Source organism: Vombatus ursinus, unplaced genomic scaffold, assembly GCF_900497805.2.
Source record: "Vombatus ursinus unplaced genomic scaffold, bare-nosed wombat genome assembly UNPS02014773.1, whole genome shotgun sequence".
NCBI classification, from domain to species: domain Eukaryota; kingdom Metazoa; phylum Chordata; class Mammalia; order Diprotodontia; family Vombatidae; genus Vombatus; species Vombatus ursinus.
Window position 1 is genome coordinate 35,503,043 of NW_020954551.1, and position 20,636 is coordinate 35,523,678.

At 42.5% G+C, this 20,636-nt stretch overlaps 1 protein-coding gene and 1 long non-coding RNA gene across 2 annotated transcripts in view; one reads left to right on the forward strand and one right to left on the reverse strand.

The window, feature by feature from the left end:
* Positions 1 to 20,636, forward strand: part of HRH1 (histamine receptor H1) — a 128,734-nt gene that overhangs the window by 59,773 nt on the left and 48,325 nt on the right. The gene's annotated exons all lie outside the window — the stretch shown is intronic.
* Positions 18,790 to 20,636, reverse strand: part of LOC114044552 — an 11,210-nt gene continuing 9,363 nt past the window's right edge. The window contains exon 4 of the long non-coding RNA XR_003569257.1: positions 18,790 to 18,988. This is a non-coding gene — a long non-coding RNA (uncharacterized LOC114044552). The remainder of the gene's footprint in view (positions 18,989 to 20,636) is intronic.

Here is a 20,636-nt window from a genome sequence, read left to right on the forward strand (position 1 = left end):
GCCCAGCACTATGCTGGATGGTGGAGCTACAAACAGAAAAGAGGAAACAGTCTGTCTGTGGAAGCTTACATTCTAATGGGCTATGGTCAGGCTAAGTGTCCACAGGTAGATAAAGTATAAACCCAAGTAGATAAAGAATGCAAATTGCCGAGACTATTGTAGGTAATTGGATGGACAGCCCTTAGGGTACATATCTCGGACAGATACCAGGACAGTGACTTGGGCCCAGAATTGACTAAGAGAAGGATAGGCCGCTTGATATGTGGAAAATGATGCAAACTTTTAATGACCTCAAGTATTTCTCTCTAAATAAAGGCCTTTCTTCCAAACAGTATTCTCCTAATGATGCAAGATAGCTCTGAACCATGAAATAAAGCAGTCTGGGAAGAATTCAATTTACAGATGATTCAAAGGCAATGAAGAAGGGGCAGCTGGTGGCACAGTGGATAGAGCACTGACCCTGAAGTCAGGAAGACCTGAGTTCAAATTCAGCCTCAGACACTGACTAGTTGTGTGACCCCAGGCAAGTCACTTAACCCCAGTTGCCTCCCCAAAAAAGGCAATGAAGAGACTCATGATGAGCCTAAGTTAGGTTGTAAGAAGTGTGCCTCAGAAGTAGTATCAAAAATATTATCAGAGAAATGGCCTCGAGTAATGACAGCAAGGGCTAGATATACATAGAGTTTGTCTCCTTCATTAGCCAGGGTCCTTCTCAACTCAAAAATTTTGTGATTGTTGAGCAATCTGGAAGAAGGCTCCCTGCATGTTGTATGAAACTCTTTGAGAAGGATTAATGAGAGGGTATAAATAGGAAGGATCCAGGAGGACATGAAGGCAGAGGGTTGGCTGCCAGCAGTACCTTTGGAAGGATTCCCTACATCGTGGGATCACAGTTCAATTGAAGTATCTTGCATGCTGTCTCTTGAACTCTATAGTAAACCCTGAAGTCTTTGTGAAAGAGGGCATGATTATCAGCAGGGCTGATCAAGTATGAGTGGTGCCTCTTTCTAATTCTGTCCTCACAGTCTATAGGTAGTGCACAATGAGATTCCTTCACACCTCCACCTCCCTTATTTCCATAATAAAATCTCCTTGCATGGCATATCTGCATGGCATTGAATTCTGTGCCATCGCAGAGTGTTCTTGTGAAAGTACGGTGCACTCATCACCCAAAAACTCATCACACCCCATCAATACCCTCCAGTTGCTTATGCTTCCCTGATTGGAGGGCTGGAAGGAGGAACAGAAAACTCCTCCTGTGGCCTCCCTTCATGGAGGACTCAAAATCCCAGTCGTTTCTTCATTGGCCACCAACTTCTCTGCTTGATTTCAACTCCATCATCAACATGCCCCCTCTGGCACCTTCCCCTTTCCAGCTTCCTTTTTGTGTGTTGTCTTCACCCATTAGATTGCAAGCTCCTTGAGGACAGGAACTGTCTTTTTTTTTCTTATTTGTATATTTATCAATTAGCTCAATGCCTGGCACGTAGTAGATGTTTAATAAATATTTGTCATATTGTATTGCATTCGCCCACCCCACCTTCTCCCTGAATCTATCCTTCTCTTTGATCCTGGGCTCTGAAAAGGTTCCCTGCTTCCCAGGCTATCAGATGGTTCAAGGCATCACTTCAATTCAATTCAGCAACCATTTGTTAAGCACCTACAATGTGCCAAGCATTACACTAAGTACTGGAGATACAAAGACAAAAATCCTGAGACAGTCACTGCCCTCAAGGAGCTTACATTCCTTTGGTTATTGACTCAGGAATAAAAATGGTACTGTTTCAGGTGAGATAAGAAAGCTAGATTTGGAGTTAGCAACCTTGATTCAAAATCCAGGAATATTTATTTCTCTAGAACCTGTGTGACCTTGGGCAAGTCTTTTTACCTCCAGACCTCAGTTATATCATCAGCAAAACAGAAGTTGGAAAGGATGGGTGAATTACTTCAGGCTCTAAATCTATGATCCTATGAGTCTGGGAGGTTTTCTACCACAAGAAGCTATATGCACTAACAGTAGCAGTTTTGTCTTCTCTCCACGCTCTGGGCTTTCTTGGAAGATTCTCTTAGCAGGCTTCTGTAAGCATTAAGAAATTTGTATTCAAAGATATCTCATCCCTGGGGCTATTACTGGGAAGGGCGCTGGAGCCAACGACATTGAAAACCTCAGATTAGGTCACCACCACTTGCACCGACTTTCTGTAGCGAACAGATATCTTGACAAGGCACCAACATAATTGTTTCAGCAAACCAAAAGTATTTAGTCCCCTGTATGTCTGATTTTGAATAGACTCTAAGCTGGGCCCAAAATTAAACAGAAGGAGGAGAGCTGGCTGGATTGCTTTGGAGAAGTCGCAGTTATTTCATAACCCCAAACTTCTCCCTCAAACAAAAGTTCCTTTTTTTATACCAGTTTTCTGCCAGTATTATATAGCTCTCCTCGAGCACATGGAATGTATGCCAGCTTAGGGGAGAGGATGTACAAAAGTAACATAGGCTGGGAAGGCGTGGATGGGCTGAAATCTGTATCCGTCATTGAAGAGAATGTCCACATCGAAGAGATGATGCTCCTCAGCATCTTTGAGAGAGAGTTTCTGGCTCACGCTAAAGGGCAGCTGTCCTTCAGGAAAAGGCTTTTGGATCCCAAGCGCCTGGAAAAATCACCTAGAAGAGGTCCTTACTGAAGTAAAAAGAAAGCAGAGGAGTGAATTCTTCTTGGCGGAGTATCACACGTTTGCTTGTTATCTGTCCTCTTGTCTGGCTGAGCAAAAGCAGACGACATCATCTGAGACTCATAGCTCTCATCAAGACTGTGCCAGGAATTCGCTGGGGACCTTGAACGAGTCATTTTGCTTTCTGGTCCTGTTTTCTCCTCTGTAACATGAGGGGACCAGACAAGATGATCGCTAAGGTCCCTTCCAACTCTAGCAATCTGGGAATCTAAGACTGAATATTCTTCAGATCAGTATGTAGATGACGTGGTGCCTTGAAGAGGAAGTGTTGTTGTCACTGGAGTACGTGCCCTCTTCTCTATTCCCATAGTCCCTTCTGCAGGTCCTTATTATAGTCTCCCTGAACTAGGGCAGTGGTCTTCCTCCTTTAACGATAGTTACTTGCCTCAGAGATTATCTCCAATTATTATATATATATATGTATGTGTATGTATGTATATAGAGAGAGTATGTATGTGTGTATATATAGCTTGTGTGTGTATATATATATAAATACATGTGTATATCATATATATACACATATTGTTCATATACATTGTTTACATACATTCTCTCCCATTGGATTGCAAACTCCTTGAAGTCAGAAACATTGTTGCCTTTCTTTGTATCACTAGCATTTAGTTCAGTGCTTGTCACATAGTGGGTGTTTAATAAATGCTTGCTGATTGAGGCTGTATGCATGGCTCTGGTCATACTACACCTCCATTCAAAAAAACTTCAATAATTCCCTTTTACAAAAGTCTGCTAATTCAATTTTCCCTGGCATTCAAGGCTCTCCAGAAACTAGAGCCTCCCTCCCTTTCTAGTCTTATATTACTCTCCTATAAGCACTTGATGCTTCAGCCAAACCTCCCCTCCCCCCAATACATCCTGCCTTCTCCTCTATGCCTTGACCCCCATTTCTATTTTTGTCTCTCCCCCTTTGAACGTGTTGATATTTTCCCCATACCTTAAAAGCTTAAGTCAAATATTGCCTTTTGCAGGAAGATTTTCCTGACTTCCCTAAAAGGTAATGACTTTCCCCTTGGACCTTATACTGTACCTTGGTCTGTGACTTTCTAATACATATATTATATAATATTTTGTATTACAGTTAGCTGAACTGGTGTCTTCCCCCTGCTGGTTCTATGAGGATAGCCACTGTGAATTACTCAAACTTTGTCTCTTCCCCCATGCTTGGTCACAGGGCTCTGCAAGTAATAGGTGCTTTAGCATTTGTTGTATTGAGGTATCAGAGCACTGTATCGTATTAGATGATTTGAGAGTCTCTAGGAAGGCCTCTCTGCCCCAATTATCTCCCTGAGGATCTTCCGGTCCCAGATTGATTCTTTTGAGAAGGCAAACCAGGCCACCTTTTGCCTCCATTCTTACCTAGTCTTTAACTACTGAATGGGTGCTGCCTCAGAAAAACTGAGACTTGGGAAAGACCTTAGCTTAAAAAGGCCAGGGTCTCCCACTGCATCTGGGGCCATCTCCAGTCATCCTGACCTATGCCTTTCCGCTGGACCCAGACGGCTCTAGAGGAGACAGTGAAGCTGCTAACTTTGCACAGTCCTCCCTCGCTTGAATCCAATTCACTTGCAAGTTAAGACATCACCTTCTGGCGTCATTGGTCCCCTTAGAGAACAACGGACAAACAACAACAAACACTCTCTCCTTAGCCTCAGTAGATGAACCCACTATTCACAACTTCATCCATTATGTGGCTTCACATAGAAAGCTTCATCACCTAGCCCCAACCTACCCTCCCATTCTTCTTACATATCATTCTCCTTCATACACCAAACTGGACATTGGACTGTTCCTCATACACAGATCACCATCTCCCATTTCCAAGCCTTTGCATTGGCCATTCTAGGATGCACCTTCTCTTTGCCTCTCTTAGAATATTTAGTTGCCTTCATGACTCATCTCAGGCACCATGTCCTGCAGAAGGCATTTACTAATCCCCTCTAGCTGCTAGCACTGCCTCTCACCAAATTATCTTGTATCTCTCTTGTGTATCCTTACTCATGTACATGCTGTCTCCCCCAGCTAGATTATAAACTCCTTGAGGGCAAGGACTGTTCACTTTGGTCTCAATTACCTTGATCCTAATTACATTGGTTTAAGACATCTGGCTTCTAGAGAGCCAATCAGTTGTCATTTGGACATTCAGACCTCAGAGCCTATTAGAACAACTATATGACCTTATGCAAATCACTTGGCCTCTGTAGGACGCAATTTCCATATGAGTGATGTTACTTTGCTTTGTGAAAATGAAAAGAAAAAATATGTCTCAAATGTAGATACAATCATACAACTGCAAGACCATAATTCTGGGCATTCTATCCCTGTATCTGTATCTGTGTCTCTGCTGGCATGGTGGAAAGACTACTGAACTGGTAGTAAATAAAGATAACAGTTTAAATCACATCTCAGATATGTACTAACCGTTAAGCAACTTTTTCATAGGGCACTTGACCTTTAATGCCTCCGTTTCCTCCTCTGTAAAAATGAATCTGATATTCTCAAATATAAGATAAAAGGATCGTAAATTTAGAACTGGAAGGGAACTTAGAAGCCATCTAATATACACATATCTATCTTACAGATAAGGAACAAGAGGCCCCGGTGAAGAGGTTTACCTACAATTCCCAGAAAAATCTTAGAACTTTTAGATTCCTTGTAGACTCACTTATCTCTCTTTGACATCTTGGCCCCCAAAAAGAACCTGGCTTCAGTTTTGTTTACCAGTCCCAGGAAACCCTTGAAGTTTTAGAAACTGCCTTATTTCCCTTTAAAAGCCCTTTGAAAGCAAACTTCCCCTTCCAGCTCCCTTCATTATCTATTCTTATTGTCTGTTCAAATCTCTCAGACCTTCCAAACACCTGGACCCTTTTCCAAAGGTCCACCTCCCCCATCAACTGGCTTTCCCATTGTTTTGCCTTCCTGGCCATTCCCACCCTTAATCCTAGCTAGGCGCCAGTGTTCTGTTCCCAGCTTGCTGGCCACCGCCATCCAGATCTCCCTAGACCCCTACTCCCCTCACCCCAAACTGTTCAACCACTCCTTGGACCCCTCTTCCCGTCACTCCAAACTGCATGGCCCCTCCCCCAGTCTGTATTTAAGACTCACCTTTCCCCGGTTCTGATGATGAGCTGTTCTCAAGCCTAGAAGCTGAGACCCCTCATGCCCGCCCATCCTAACAGGTGTCACGTGGCCTATCCACCCCAGCCCCCATCAGTCGCTGGGAACTAATCATGCCCCTAGAGGATGAGACCCCATGCCCGCCCATAACGGGCATCACCTGGCCTGACCACCTTAGCCCCAGCCCCGACTCAGACTCTGAGCTTTCCTCAAGCCCAAGAGGTTGAGACTGCCTTGCACCTGACCACGTTAACCCCATTTAGATCACTGATGTTTGGGTTCCTTTGGAGTCTGGCCTATATGCTTATCTTTAATAAACTTTTTCTCTGGCTAGAAGAAGATCTGAGTTGAATTCATTCAGGCAGATCTGTGCCACGATCTGGGCTTTTTCCTGTGACTTTGGGGTGTCTCTGTGCGTCTAAGAGCACCACAAAACCCCCCCTTCGCCACCAGTGGCCAAGAGTCACATCACCAATATGTGTCAAAAGCAGAACTTGACTCTAGGTCTTTCTGACACAGAGGAGGCCAGCTCTCTATCTATGTATCTATATATGCCTTATCCAAAGGTTGTATCTCCCCCAATGCTGACCACAGTGCTCTGCACATAGCAGGTGCTTTAAAAATGTTTCTTGTTGTCTTCTCCCTTCCTAAGTATTTTCACAAAACCAAAACTAAAATGATGGGATTTCCCCCTCTTAATTGGAGGCAGGAGGAGGTCTTGCTGAAATAGTCACCTACAATAGTCTGGAGACTTGGAAGACTTGAGATAACCATAGAGATGATTTCAATAAAACCATTTTTACCTGAAATATTCAAATAACAGAAAAGGTCCCTTGGTCTCAGTCATCTCAGGAAGGAACCTTGTTCTTGTCTGTTTATATTGATACTATTATTGTCCATCGGTTGAACAGCAGCCATTTTACTCTAAGGGTCTGCCTAGCAAGAAATTATGCAGATAAAGTAATAGAAGTCATGAACTTTTTTAGGTCTGGGTACATTTGGGTTGAGTTTTAAATTCATAGAATTTAAGTGTTGGCACGGACCTTAGCTATCAGCTAATTCAACACACTCATTTGAGAGATAGTGACACTGAGACCCTCTAGAAGGACAAGCAACTTATCCAAGGTCATGCAGTTCTAAAGTAAAGCCTGAAGTAGAATCCAGGCTTCGTGGTCCAGAATGACCAATTTTTGTGCCCTTGGAAATTAACAATAACTGATGCCGATATTGCTTTCAGTTTGCAAAGCACTTTAAATGTATTATCTCCTGTGGTTCTCACAATAACCCCATGAGGTGGATACTCTAGAGATTAGACTTCTAAGAAAATGTATTCAAAGAGGGTAAGTGTTTTTCCAATGGCACATCCAAGTATCAGAAGTGGGATTTAAACTTAGGTCTTCTTGACTCCCAATCTATGATTGTATCTACCATGCCAAGCTGTCTCTCCTCACTCAAGCACTTTATAAACCAGTAGGAGGAAATGCAGGGATAATTTACTATTCTCCATTAGAGAGTAAAAAACAAAAACAAAAATTCTGCTTATTCCCTAATGTCAATGATATTCAGTCACAAGCATTCATTTTGTTTGGTTTTAATGTTTGTCTCAAAGCTCAACTTGAAAGTGCTTTTGGAAAGCAGATAGACTGGAATGAGGAGCAATGGGGGGAGGGGGGAGGGGGGAGGATGTGAAGAGGCAGATTTAGACTGGATATAAAGAAGAACTTCCTAATAATTGCAACTGTCCAAACATGGAATGTGCTGTCTTGGGAGGCAGCAAGTTCTTCCTTCCTGGATGTCTTAAAGCAATAGTTGAATTAAGCATTTGAGTGAAGCTTGGTAATATAAGCCATTTGAAGGTGGAGACTGTCTCAGTTTTGTTTTGGTTTTTTTTATTTGTTTGTTTATTTTTTTGACATTGTATCCCTAGTACCTAGAAGAGTACCTGACACATAGTGTTATTAAATAAATGCTTGCTCATTGACTTGAGTTACAGGTTGGGCTAGACGGCTCCTTGAGGGTCCTTCCAACTCTGAGATTCTGTGATTCGGGAGCAAAGCAGCTCTTCTGAGCCTCTTGGGACTGCAAAGCAAAGCACTTGAAACTCTGTGTCCACACAAGACAGACAGCATAGAATGAATGTCAGAACTTCCCTTGAATGAGTCATCTGCACTCCACCCCAGCATCCCTTTGGACCAGAATGACCTCAGAGAGATGTCTACCAGGGTCCAATTCATGGCTAAGATAGTGCTGATGGTGGAGGAGAGACAGAGTCTGCGTCTAATGATCTGACGTTCTTATCAACAGGTACTCTTTTGCAAGGGCATTTTTGGAAGTGAAAACAATGTTCAGTAACAAAAGAACCATATGGTTACAGTGGTTGTTGTTTAATCATTTTTCAGTCATGTCCAACTCTACATGACCCTATTTGGGGTTTTCTTGGCAAAGACACTGGAGTGGTTTGTCATTTCCTCCTCCAGCTCATTTGACAGATGAGGAAACTGAGACAAACAGGGTGAAGTTACTTAGCTGGGGTCACACAGCTAGCAAGTGTCTGAGGCTGGATTTTAACTCACGAAAATTAGTCCTCCTGACTCCAGGCTGGGCACTCTATCCACTGCACCACCTAATGATTACACATATTCCTACAAAGTACCCATTCATTCAACAAGTATTAAGTGCCAACTATGTACAAAGCACAGTGCAAGTCCTTGGAGATACAGAAATAAAACTGAAACAGTCCCTACCCTTACAGAACTTATATTGCACTGGGGGAGAGGGGTCAGGGAGGAGAAGAGAGGAACAGGTAAGAGGCACAAAATTTTAAGAAATTCAAACATATATATGTATATGTACATATGTACATTATATATACATACATATGTATATGTGTGTGTATGTGTATATATATACACATATAAAATGTTTGAATATATAATTTGGGGGGGGGAGAAAGACATTAACTGGTAGATCAGGTAGACTTCCCATAGAATGTCATTCCTGAGTTGAAGAAGAAAGCTCAGAGTTCTAAGAAACAGAGGTAAGAAGGTAATACATTCCAGAAATAAATGATAGCCTATGTACTGGGGTCAGAAATGGAATACCATGGGGTAGCTATGTGGTGCAGTGGACAGAGCACTAGCCCTGAAGTCAGGAGGACCTGAGTTCAAATCCAGCCTCAGACACATAACACTTACTAGTTGTGTGACTCTGGGCAATTGCCTCACCAAAAGAAAAAGAAAAAAAAAAAGAAATGGAATACCACGTTCTAGGAACAGAAAGCAGGCCAGTTGGACTGGAATGGGCCATGTAATAGGAAATATTTAGAAAGGTAGGGTGGACTGCAAATACCAGACTAAGGAGTTTGTGGTTTATCTTGGAAGAAATAGGGAGCACCTGATGATTCTTAAATTGGGGGAGTGACGTGGTCCAACCTATCTATGCTCTATGAATATCACTTTGGAAGCTATGAGGAGGATGGATTATAGAGGAAAGAAACTGGAAGCAGAGAGGCTTTTAGGAGGCTATTGGTGTTGTCTTGGGTCAAGGTGATGAGGAAACAAACAAGGAGGGTGGCCATGTGAATGGAGAAGAGACAGGTGCTGGACAGCTGGGTAGCATAGTAGATAGAGCACCAGGTCTGGAGTCAGAAGCACCTGAGTTCAAATCTGGCCTCAGACACTTACTAGCTGAGTGACTCTGGGCAAGTCACTTAACTCCAATTGGAAGAAGAAGGAGAAGGATAAGAAGAAGAAGAAGAAAGAGGAGGAGGAGGAGGAGGAGGAGGAGAAGGAGGAGATTCCCAGAGGAATCAGTGATGAAAAGAAAAACCCCATATACACCAAAGTATTTACATCAAAACCCTCATGTGAGGGACTGTCTGATGTTGGCAGCTGCCAGTCGGGTACTGTGGCATGGGTAAGGTAAGATCTGGGTATTTTGGAAGTCGAGGCAGGGACTGTGGTAGGCAGAGTCGTGTGTACTGGGATGGGCTGGATACGGAGAAGCCATGAGGCAATTGGGCAGTGCTCTGTGACATAAGCTGGGTGCAAGGAAGTAGCCAGCCTGAACTCCTGAGGCAAGGGGCGGTGCCACGTGGGAGTGGGATGGCAGAGGACTGAGTTCCCTCTGCTTAGTCCCCTCCCTATATGCAACGTCATCCCCAGATGCCTCTTGTGACCTTCCTGACCTTGTGCAGCACTGACCCAGTCCCCTCCTGAGTCTGACTTCCTAGGTCACGTACTCTTGTCTATGCGTCAATCCCAGATGCCTCCTTCCTGTATCCAATCCTGGCCTCCTACGTCACTCCCTCCCCCTTGGTGTGCTAAACTCAGACAGCCCCTTCCGGTATCTGACCCTACAATCATTGGCTAGTAGCGGGCTGGGGAGGAGGGGCTAAGTAGGTACTTAGGAACAAGCGTGGTCAGAACACACGTGCGCTCTCCCCTGGCTCCTGCCTGTTGCTCTGGCCTTGCTGCTTGGGCTTGCTATGATGGTTTGCTGTGTTGTCCTATGAATAAAACTCTGGTGTTGGTGCCTTCCCATGGCTTGTCTCTGTGTGGTGATCCGGCTGAGGACCGAGGACCCAGGCATGGGTAAGACTCTGGCGGTGCTCTTCTCATAGGAGAAGTGGGTACTGGCGCATGACTGGCAGAGGGTCAGCGTGCGGCCCGTATACCCTCAGATATTTTCAGATGAACTTCCATCCAGCCTTGATTTTCCCTTCCTGTACCTGAAAAGCTGATTTTTTTTTCTTCCCAAGTGTAAATTTTTAACATTTATCTCTCCTGGTTTCATCACAATTAGATCTGGCCCAAAATTCTAGCCCAGCAAAGCCCCAGAAAGAAAAGGCTAGAGAGATCTCCCCCAGTACCTCATTTTCTCTTGGAACACACAAATAGTTCTCATCCCCTGGGGTTTCTCTGACCTCAGCTATGTCACTATGCAAAGACTGACAGCTTGAGAGCTACATTCTCACTTAGTCATAGAATGTCAGAGCTGGAAGGGACCTTAAAAATAGTTTAATCAAACTACCTCATTTTTCAGAGTAGGACCCAGAGGCTCAGACAGAGCAAGTCACTTGCCAAATGTCATATGGCTGTTTAATGTCTGAGCCATGATTCAGACCCAGGACTGGTTAGTCCTAATCTAGTGCTCTTTCTATAACACCAAGAACCCAGATCGGACTTCAGGCACAACATGGCATCCAATGATGGTCTCTGATCTGACTTTAGAACTTTGTTGGCCAATCTTAAGCACCAGCAGCTTTGTATTGTTAGTACCTGTGACATACATACCCTGCATAGAACTACTAGCCCCACAGGCTACAATTCATACCACCTACTACATACTTGCTTCCTATCCTCATTATCTCCCATTTGTGTGGAGGGACTGACCTCAACCTCATTCATTTGTATGAAGGCCAAAGCCTGAGGTGAGTTATTCCACAGAATCTGAGTCTAAAACCAAGAAATCAGTCCTCTGATAAATACACAGGTGAAATGAAGATAAAAAAAAATCTGAGCTCAATCAGTTCCAAGGGCCAAGAAATCAGAAAAATTTTGAGCAAATAGTTGATACTGGGGCAAGTCTGACAGCCAATGGCAGGGACCCAGTAGCAGAGAGAATGAGGTTCAAGGGCAGGATATTTGATTTCTGGAGGAACTTGGGTAATAGGTTCATAGAAATAAAACTGACTTTTTGGTGAATTGGGGCACAAGGTAGAAACTTGGTCACATTAGAATTAGGCAGGTACCCAGGAACTGAAATAATAATAATAATTCACATTTTTATAGCACTTTAAGTTTTGCGAAGCTATTTCCTCACACGAACCTTGTCAGGGAGAGAATGTAAATATAATTATTCCCATTTTACAGATGAGGAAACTGAGGTTCTGAGGTGCCACATGATTCCACATCCGAGGTTAGTGTCCAAGGCAGAACTCAAAACCAGGGTTCTTGACGCTAGCAAAATAGTCACCAAACCACAGAGCTGTAAGGCAGGAATCTAGTAAGTGAAGAGCTGGGGGTATCAAGGTTAGAACAGAAGTGATACTGACCCATTCATTTACAAATTATTAGAGCTAGAAGGGGCTTTAAAGATCCTATGTAAAATCTAATCACCTCTGGTTTTTTTACATTAGTTATTTCTGGTTATACCTCCCTCCTCCACCTCCTGTCTTTAAGCTCTTCTTTATATCAAAGAAAGTCAATTAAATAAAAACAATACAGGAATGTGATGTATGCTGGTGATGTATGCAGCACTCTGCCCCTGTAGCTCCCCCCCCCATCTTCCAGGAAGAGGGAGTTCTGTTTCATTATCCATTCTCCAGGACCAAAAGTCTAACTTTCTTTTAGTGTTCATGTCATTTCTATATTAGGGCCATTGTGTTTATTATTCTCCTGTTTCTATTTACTCTACTTTGCATCAGTTCATATAAATCTTCCCATGTTTCTCTGATTTCCTCATAGTTGTCATTTGATGACAAAGGATGCTATTAATGATGACATTTCACTACATTCTTCTTTATATCCCCAGCAGATAGCACAGTACCTGGCACATAGTAGCTATTTAATAAGTGATTATTCATTGATTGATTGATCAGTCATTCTCTAATCGATTTCGATTCTGTCACTTTGCCACTACAAAAAGAGCTGCTGAGTATTTTCCTATTTCATGGACCTTCCTTTCTGTCTTTGACCTCATTGTCAATGCTCTCCTTCAGAAATGAGGAAACCAAGATCCAGAGAGATTAAGAGATTTGCCCAAGGTGGGCATAGCTAGTTAGTGAAAGAAATGTGACTGAATCAAGATTTTCTAACTTCTAATCCTGTGTTCTTTCCACTGCATCGTGCTTACCCAGAGTTGAGTTGATAAGTGACTGTCCTAGAAGGGCTCTTTTCTCCCTGATCCAGGGCCCAGACTAGCCCTAGATTCTGGAACAAGTAAAGGCTAAATGCATCTAGCCTAGAAAGGTGGGAGAGATGGAGAGCCAGGCAGCCCATTACAGACAAGAGAGAATTAGCAGCGAATGTTGTGAACCCTGGGTTCAGAGTCAGTTCTGGTAGGCCTGGAGCTGTATATGTCTCTTGAAGATTTGAAGGCCTGGTAATGGTTAATTAGCAGGGGTAAATTGTTCATTGTTAAAAAAAAAAAAAGTTAATCTACAGTGAGCAGAGGACATTTTCATTTTGGACACTTATTTGTATTTTTTACAGACCTGTCCTCAGAAAAAAATGTTTTTAAATGCATAAAACAAAATACATAGGATTACAAAGGAAACCAATTCTATTGAAATGCAGTTATCAAAATATTTTAAAAATAACTTCATAGACCCTAAGTTAAGAACCCCAATCTAAACCAACTCTGTCATTTTACAGAGAAGGCTCAGAGAGGTTAATCAGCCATCTCAAGGTCGCCCAGCTGTGTGAGCTGAGACTGAAAAGCAAGCCTCCTGTTCTCAAGCCTGGGGGTTCTGCCAATGTACTCACTGCATTGTGAGGCTGCTCCTCATTTCTAACAAGAATCTTCCTCCTGCCCCCCCTCCTTTTTTTTTCCTTTAGAGAAGAAAAACAATAATGACTTCATTTAAAATGCAACCATCTTCCAGTTAAATTTTTAATATTCAGGTCAGCCCTTTGTAAACCAAGTTCTCCACATGGATATCAGAGAAGCAATAAATATTCGGGAATGGTGTTTGCTGAATAATTCCTGGAAGGAACTATCAAAGCTGCTTTGTCCCCCTAAGTGCTGCCATATTTAGTCATGTTTACTCATCTAAGCCCCTAGCCCAATCCCCAGAGACATTCTCAGGCCATCCCCCACATTTGTTGACCAGGAAGCATCCCTCCAACAGTGTGGGAAGAAAGCCAGGTCTTTCTCCTCCAACCGAGCTCAAAGTCGATATCCATTCATTAGACTGTGCCAGATTTTAAGCTAGGACCGAGAATAAATTATGATTTTTTTATGACCTCTGAGAATGCTCAGGGTGGGGAACAGAGGTGGGGAAGAAGATGGAGGGAAACAACCATGGTTCATTTTATAGCAAATGTTTATTTTTCAGAAAGCTCTGTTTAGGTGTGAAAACAGAACTCATACCTGTTTGTTTAATGACAGAATCAAGACTTAACTGTATGCTTTTTGCATTTCAAAATTTTGTGGCTAATAAGTGTTTTCCAGGTCTAAATATGTACAGATTCAGAGGCACTACAGTCCCCACTGCTCTCTGGAATGAGGTCTCCAAAATGGGAGCCAAAATTGGGTGTGTCATCAGCCAATCCGAGACTGAGAAGATAAATGGGTTGCATTCCACTGTCCCTGTAATGGCCAATCATGAGCATTGGCTCTAACACAACCATATCTACCCTTATCCATCAGTACATGAGAATATACCCCTCTGCCTAGAATACACTCCATCTTTACCTCAGCCTCTTATAATACCAGCTTCCTTCAGAGGTCACCCCAAGGTCTCCCTTATCCCCTCAGACACTAGCACCTTCCCCACAGCAAAAAAAAAAAAAAAAAAATTATACTGATTTTGCATGCATTTTGTATTTACTTTTATGTATGCATATAGTTTTCCTAGACAGAAATGAAGTTCCTAAGAGGCAAGTACTTTTTTTTTTAAATCATCATAGCCCCTATCAGAGCCCAGCATGGGGCCTGGAACATAGAAGGTACATGATAAAGCTTGTTCATTGAGTTGATTTGATTTGCTTACTATAAGCAAGGTATTCTACTAGGGCCGATGATAAAAGAATATTGACATTACTAGCTTGTTGATTCATTTACTAGCTGTGTGACCCTGGACAAGTCACTTAACCCTGTTGGCCTCAGTTTCCTCATCTGTAAAATGAGCTGGAGAAGGAAATGGCAAACCATTCCAGTATCTCTGCCAAGGAAACCCCAAATGGGATCACAAACAGCTGGACATGACTGAATAACAACAAATAATAGTAGTACAGCTTTTACTCGTGGCCTGATATTCTTTGCTTTGCACCCTACTACTGCCAATATTTGCCAATATTTGTTCAAATCTGCTCCCATTTACACTGTATATAACTTTTCTGTACATAGTTATTTTTATATTGTCTCCTCTGTTAAGACTGTAAGCTTCTTGAGGTCAAGGACTCTTTTTTTTTTAATCATTATATTTCCTGCCCACCCAGAGCTCAGCACTGTGCCTGGAACATAGAAGGTGTATAATAAATGCTTGTCCATTGAGTTAATTTGATTTGCCTGCTATGAGCAAAGTATTCTTCTAGGGCTAAGGATAAAAGAATGTTGACATTACCTCCCATCTGCACTGTATATAACTTTTTTGTAAATAGTTATTTTTATATCGTCTCCTCTATTAGACTGTAAGCTCCTTGAGGGCAAGGACTCATTTTTTCCTTTCTTTGTATTCCCAAGGGCCCACCTCAGTAAATAGGACATAGTAGATGCTTAATAAATGGTTGATAATGGTGATATTGTTCCTGCCCTTAAGGAACTTACATTCTACTTAAAGGAGGGGGGAGGGAGACATGTACACAGACAGCATAATATGAAGAAGAATGTTATCGTGGTAAAGGACAGGCAAAGATGCTCTCAGAAATTTGAGGAAAGAGAGAGGGTAGAGAGAGAGAATCAGAGGAGACTCCATGAAGGAAGATGCATCCAAGCTGGGTCTTAGACAGAGGCAGGGATTTCAATATTGGGAATTGAATGGGGAAGGGGAGGCATGGAAGAGAAATGAAATATTGAGGAAATACTGAAATTCTGGAGAACAATAATGAACATTTCAAGAACATTGTGAGTCACTGTTCACATGCTGTTCCAGGATGACTAGCAGTTTCAATTTCCACCAGGTTAAAGGACAATGAGCAATTTTTCAGACTTACAAAAGTTTTAGAGCTAGAAAAAAATCTCAGAGATGATTTAGGCCGGACAGTCAGGCAACAAACATCTATTAAGCACTTACTACGTCCAGACTCTAAGCTAAGTGTTATGGTTACAAATACAAGCAAAAATGAAGACAACCCCTGCCCTCAAGGAGCTTACATTCTTTTTTTTTTTTTGGCGGGGGGGGAGCTAGGCAATGGGGTTAAGTGACTTGCCCAGGGTCACACAGCTAGTGTTATGTGTCTGAGGCCAGATTTGATCTTGGGTCCTCCTGAATCCAGGGCCTGTTCTCTATCTACTGTGCCATCTAGCTGCCTCCAAGGGGCTTACATTCTAATGGGGTGGGGGGAATTCAACATGTAAAGGAACCAAATCCTATTACTTTACAAATGAGGATACAAGAACAAAAAAAAAAAAAGCGGACTAGAATCCAGCTTCTCCTAATCTCCTGAGAGGTAGAGTGATATACTGGGTACTGAGCTTGTTGTCAGGAAATACCCAGGTTCAAATCCAACCTCTGAATTGTACTGGCTTTTTGACCCTGGGAAAGTCACCTAACCTCTTAATTCTCCAGACCACTCATTAAGATGCTAAGTTTCAGAGAAAATATTGATCTGCCTTGGTAGAAAGACTGTCCTCACCAGGAGTTTCCTATAGCCAAAAAAGTCACGAGTACAGTTTAAAAACAACAGCAACAACGAAGTCTGGATAACAAAACCTGTAGCACCTATCAGAGGTCTTTTGGTAAAGAGCAAATGAGATCCAAGCACCTTACAAAACTTAATGCTTTGGGAACGTCATTATGAATACTGGGCAGTCAGGTGGCACAGTGGATAGAGCACTGGGCTTGCAGTCAGGAAGACTCATCTTCCTGAGTTCAAATCCAATCTCAGACACTTAATAGCTGTGTGACCCTGACCAAGTCACTTCACCGTGTTTGCCCCAGTAAAATGAACTGGAGAAAGAAATGGCAAACCACTCTAGTATCTTTGCCAAGAAAACACCAAGTGGGGTCATGAACAGTTGTGAAAACAACTGAACAGTGGTATAGTAGATTGCTGGAGTGGGGGGAGGCAATAGGGGTTTAAGTGACTTGCCCAGGGTCACACAGCTAGTAAGTGTCAAGTGTCTGAGGCTGGATTTGAACTCAGGTCCTCCTGACTCCACAGCCAGTGCTCTATCCACTGTGCAGCTTAGCTGCCCCATTTTATTTTTTTACTGGTTAAGTCTCTTTATTTTTATGGAGGTAATTCTTCATTATCTCACTATGCTCCAACACTCCCAATAATTATATTCAAACAAATGCCTATGTAACAATACAAAACCCCAGAAAGTACCAATATAGCCATTGGATAGCACCTTGATGGGAACTGCTCTGTGTTTATAGAGTTACCCCTGGATGTCATTTGGGACTGATTCTAGAAGCCACAGTATTCCAGTTAGAATTCATTAGGGAGTCACAGGGCTCTTCACTTCCCGCCATAAACTCCTTGTCCAGGTTCTCAATATCCGAGGGAATCTGCGGATCATCACTATTCGTAATCCAAACATCTGACAACAGCTGGAATTTCAGCTAGATCTTTAGTGTTCTCCTTTGCAGAGGAGACATTCTGAACATTCTCATAAAATATAAAGTTATCGTTATATTCAAAATATGGCTCAAAAGCTGACTGCAAATAACAGGTTTGGTGCTATTGGTAATAGGTACCACAGTGGTGAAGTTGTAACTCAGCCTTCATCTGTTGCCAGTACCAGAAATAATTGCTTTGTTGGGTTAAATCAAAATCTAGAGATTTTGACTATAACAGTAAGAATAGTAGTATGGGTATTATTCCTGGCCTACTATTGCCAATATCTGCCAAGTTTTGTAGTCCATGTGAGGAAGTTAACAATAGTCCTTGGAGTCAGGAAGTCCTTATATCCCTTCTCTAATACTAAGTGGCTGTGTGACCCTGAGCAAGTCAATTCAGTTCAATTCAATAAATATTTATGAAACACCTTCTATGTGTCACGAAGTGTGCCAAGCACTGAGGATACAAAAAGAGGCAAAAGACAGTCCCTGCCCTCAAGGAGCTTACAATCTAATGGGGGAAACAAATGCAAACAAATATATACAAAGTCAGCTATACAGAAGATAAATCAGAAATATTCAAAAGAAGGAAGGTATTGGAATTAAGCGGGGTTGAGGGAGGTTTCCTGTAGAAGTGGATTTCAGTTGGGACTTAAAGGAAGCCAGGGAAGTCAATAGTCAGAGCAGAGGAAGGAGAGCTGTCCAGGCATGGGGGTCACTTAACCCATCTGTGCCTTGGGCAACTCCCTGGGACTTGCCTCTTAAGTCGAAGATAGGCTGTGTGATCTGTGGACAGAGTTCCCAGACAGGGAGAACCCCATGAATATTTGTAAGTATAATCTAAGTGAGGCTCTTCTCCTCACCAAGTCTTTCCTTCCTTTGAACTCTCATAGATGGCCCTTTGTTCAACTCCTGCTGGTGGATTTATTTTGCATAAAAGTAATTTCTTGCCTCTCCAAATATTGTGAGTTCTATGAAGGCCATAGAACCAGTGGGTTCTAAGAAGGTTCTGTGGGGCAGCTAAGTGGCACAGTGGACAAAGTGTTAGGTCTGGAGTCAGGAAGACTCATCTTTCTGAGTACAAATCCAGCATCAGACACTTACTAGCTATGTGGCCCTGGGCAAGTCACTTAATCCTGGTTGCCTCAGTTTCCTCACCTGTAAAATGGGCTGTAGAAGGAAATGGCAAACCACTCCAGTGTCTTTTCCAGGCAAACCTCAAATGGGGTCACAAAGAAGAGCTGGACACGGCCGAAATGATGGAACAACAACAACACGATGCCATGATCCTATAATACCCACCCCACTAAAGACCTTGACAAACACAACTCACCCACTTTCCTTTCCTTTATCTTTCCAACTTTTTCTTCCTCCTCCTCTTCCAATTCTTCTCCTCTTTAAGCTTGAGTCATGGGAAGTATTATCATCATTATGGGGAGCAATCAATCTTTATTAAGCACCTATTGTGTGCCAAGCACTGTGCTTAACATGAGGATGCAAAGAGGCAAAAGACAATCCCTGCTCTCAAGAAGCAATGAAGCCATGAGTCAGATCAGAAATATACCAGCTTCCAGGTCCCATCCCTGGAGCAAGATGCCAGCAGCACTGGACATTCATAATCCAAGCTACAAATGGACAGGGGAGAAGCATTGCTGTCTCCGGACTTCTGTTTCTTCATCTGTAAAATGAGGCAATGGGACTAGTTAGTCTCTAACACCTCCCCTAGCACTAATATTCTATGTGTTATGTTTAAAGATCTTTCCAGCTGCGGTATTCTGCATCTCAAGGTCCCTTCCAGCTACAACCTTCCACACTCATGTTCTCAGTTTCTTTTTAACTTAACGTCCTCTTGTTCTAGGATCCTATATCCAATGTCTTGGCAGAACCAATGGTAGAACCCAATACAGAATCAGGAGACTCAGATGATCAAGAAGTGATGGAATCAATACCAATTAATAATAACAGCTCACATTATTATGTCTCTTTAAGGTTTGCAAATCACTTTACATGCATCATCTCATTTGATCCTCACAACCCTGTGAGGAAAGTGTTTTGATTATTCTCATTTTACAGATGAGAAAACTGGGACTGAGAAGTGACTCTCGCAGGGTCTAAGTGTCTAAGGCAGGATTTGAACTCAGGTCTTCCTGACTCCACGTCTGGCAGTCTATGGATTGTGCCACCTAGCTTGTTAGGATGATGATGACGTCATCAAGGAATTCTACTGTGTGGTTGCAGTGTGTGTGAGAGTGACTGAATGTGTGTGTGTGTGTGTGTGATACTCTGCCTCATACTGTGAGACCCTGGAGCATTTGTCCTCTAGTTGGTACCTAAGCAAATCTAATTAACTCAATGTTCCTCTGGATGAATCCCAATCTAATCTTTCAGGATTCACTCCTCTTCACACTCAACAGTCACTGACTCTTCACACACACCTGCCTTCTCTCCTTCTCAGGTAGCTGGGGTGCTGCTTATCAATAGTCACACAGAAGTATTGCTCATTAAACATAGACAACCTTGGGTGATGTGGAAAAGAACAGCCTGGAGGACTCTGGTTGTGTCCAGGTAGGAAGCACAACTGATGGAGAACCATTTGCTCGGGGATTTTTGTTTGTCTTAATCCCATTTGACCAATCGACCAATCCCTGATGCTTGTACAGTGATCCATTCATTAAGATATCCTTCAAAATGATCAGACTGAAAGAGAGTTGATTGAACAGTTGTGTCCAAAGTGAATCTACGTAGTATGGTGATGTGGTTCAGGGGACTTGATTTCTAGTCCTAGTTTAATGATTGAGGGAACTGGGGGATTTGGGGGCAAATTAATTTGTCTTTCTGGTTTTTTCCCTCATGATATCAGGCCTATGGCATTATCCTAAATCAAAGGGAAAAGACCTTTTTCCCAATTACAATGATGTAGTGAGAAAAGCAGTGGACCTGGAGTTAGAAGATCTGGGTTCAAATTCATGCTGTGTCATCTATTATGCAGATGATCATGGACAAGCATCTAACCTCTCTGAGCTTCAGTTTCCTTATCTATAAAATGAGGATTGTGTTTGTACTATCTACTTCAAATGGCTGCTTACTGGAAAAGGGCTTTGTAATCCGTAAAGCCCAAAGCAAATGGGAATTGTTATTACTGGTGCTCATAATAACAAACAAACATTTGTTGAATATCTGCTATTTATTTAGCACCATGGAGGTCACAGGAAGTATAAGCCTTAGACTTTACTCTCAAGAAATTTGTGATCTGACTAAGGATGCTAGCTAACTGACTGCTAGATAGATAGATAGATAGATAGATAGATAGATAGATAGATAGATAG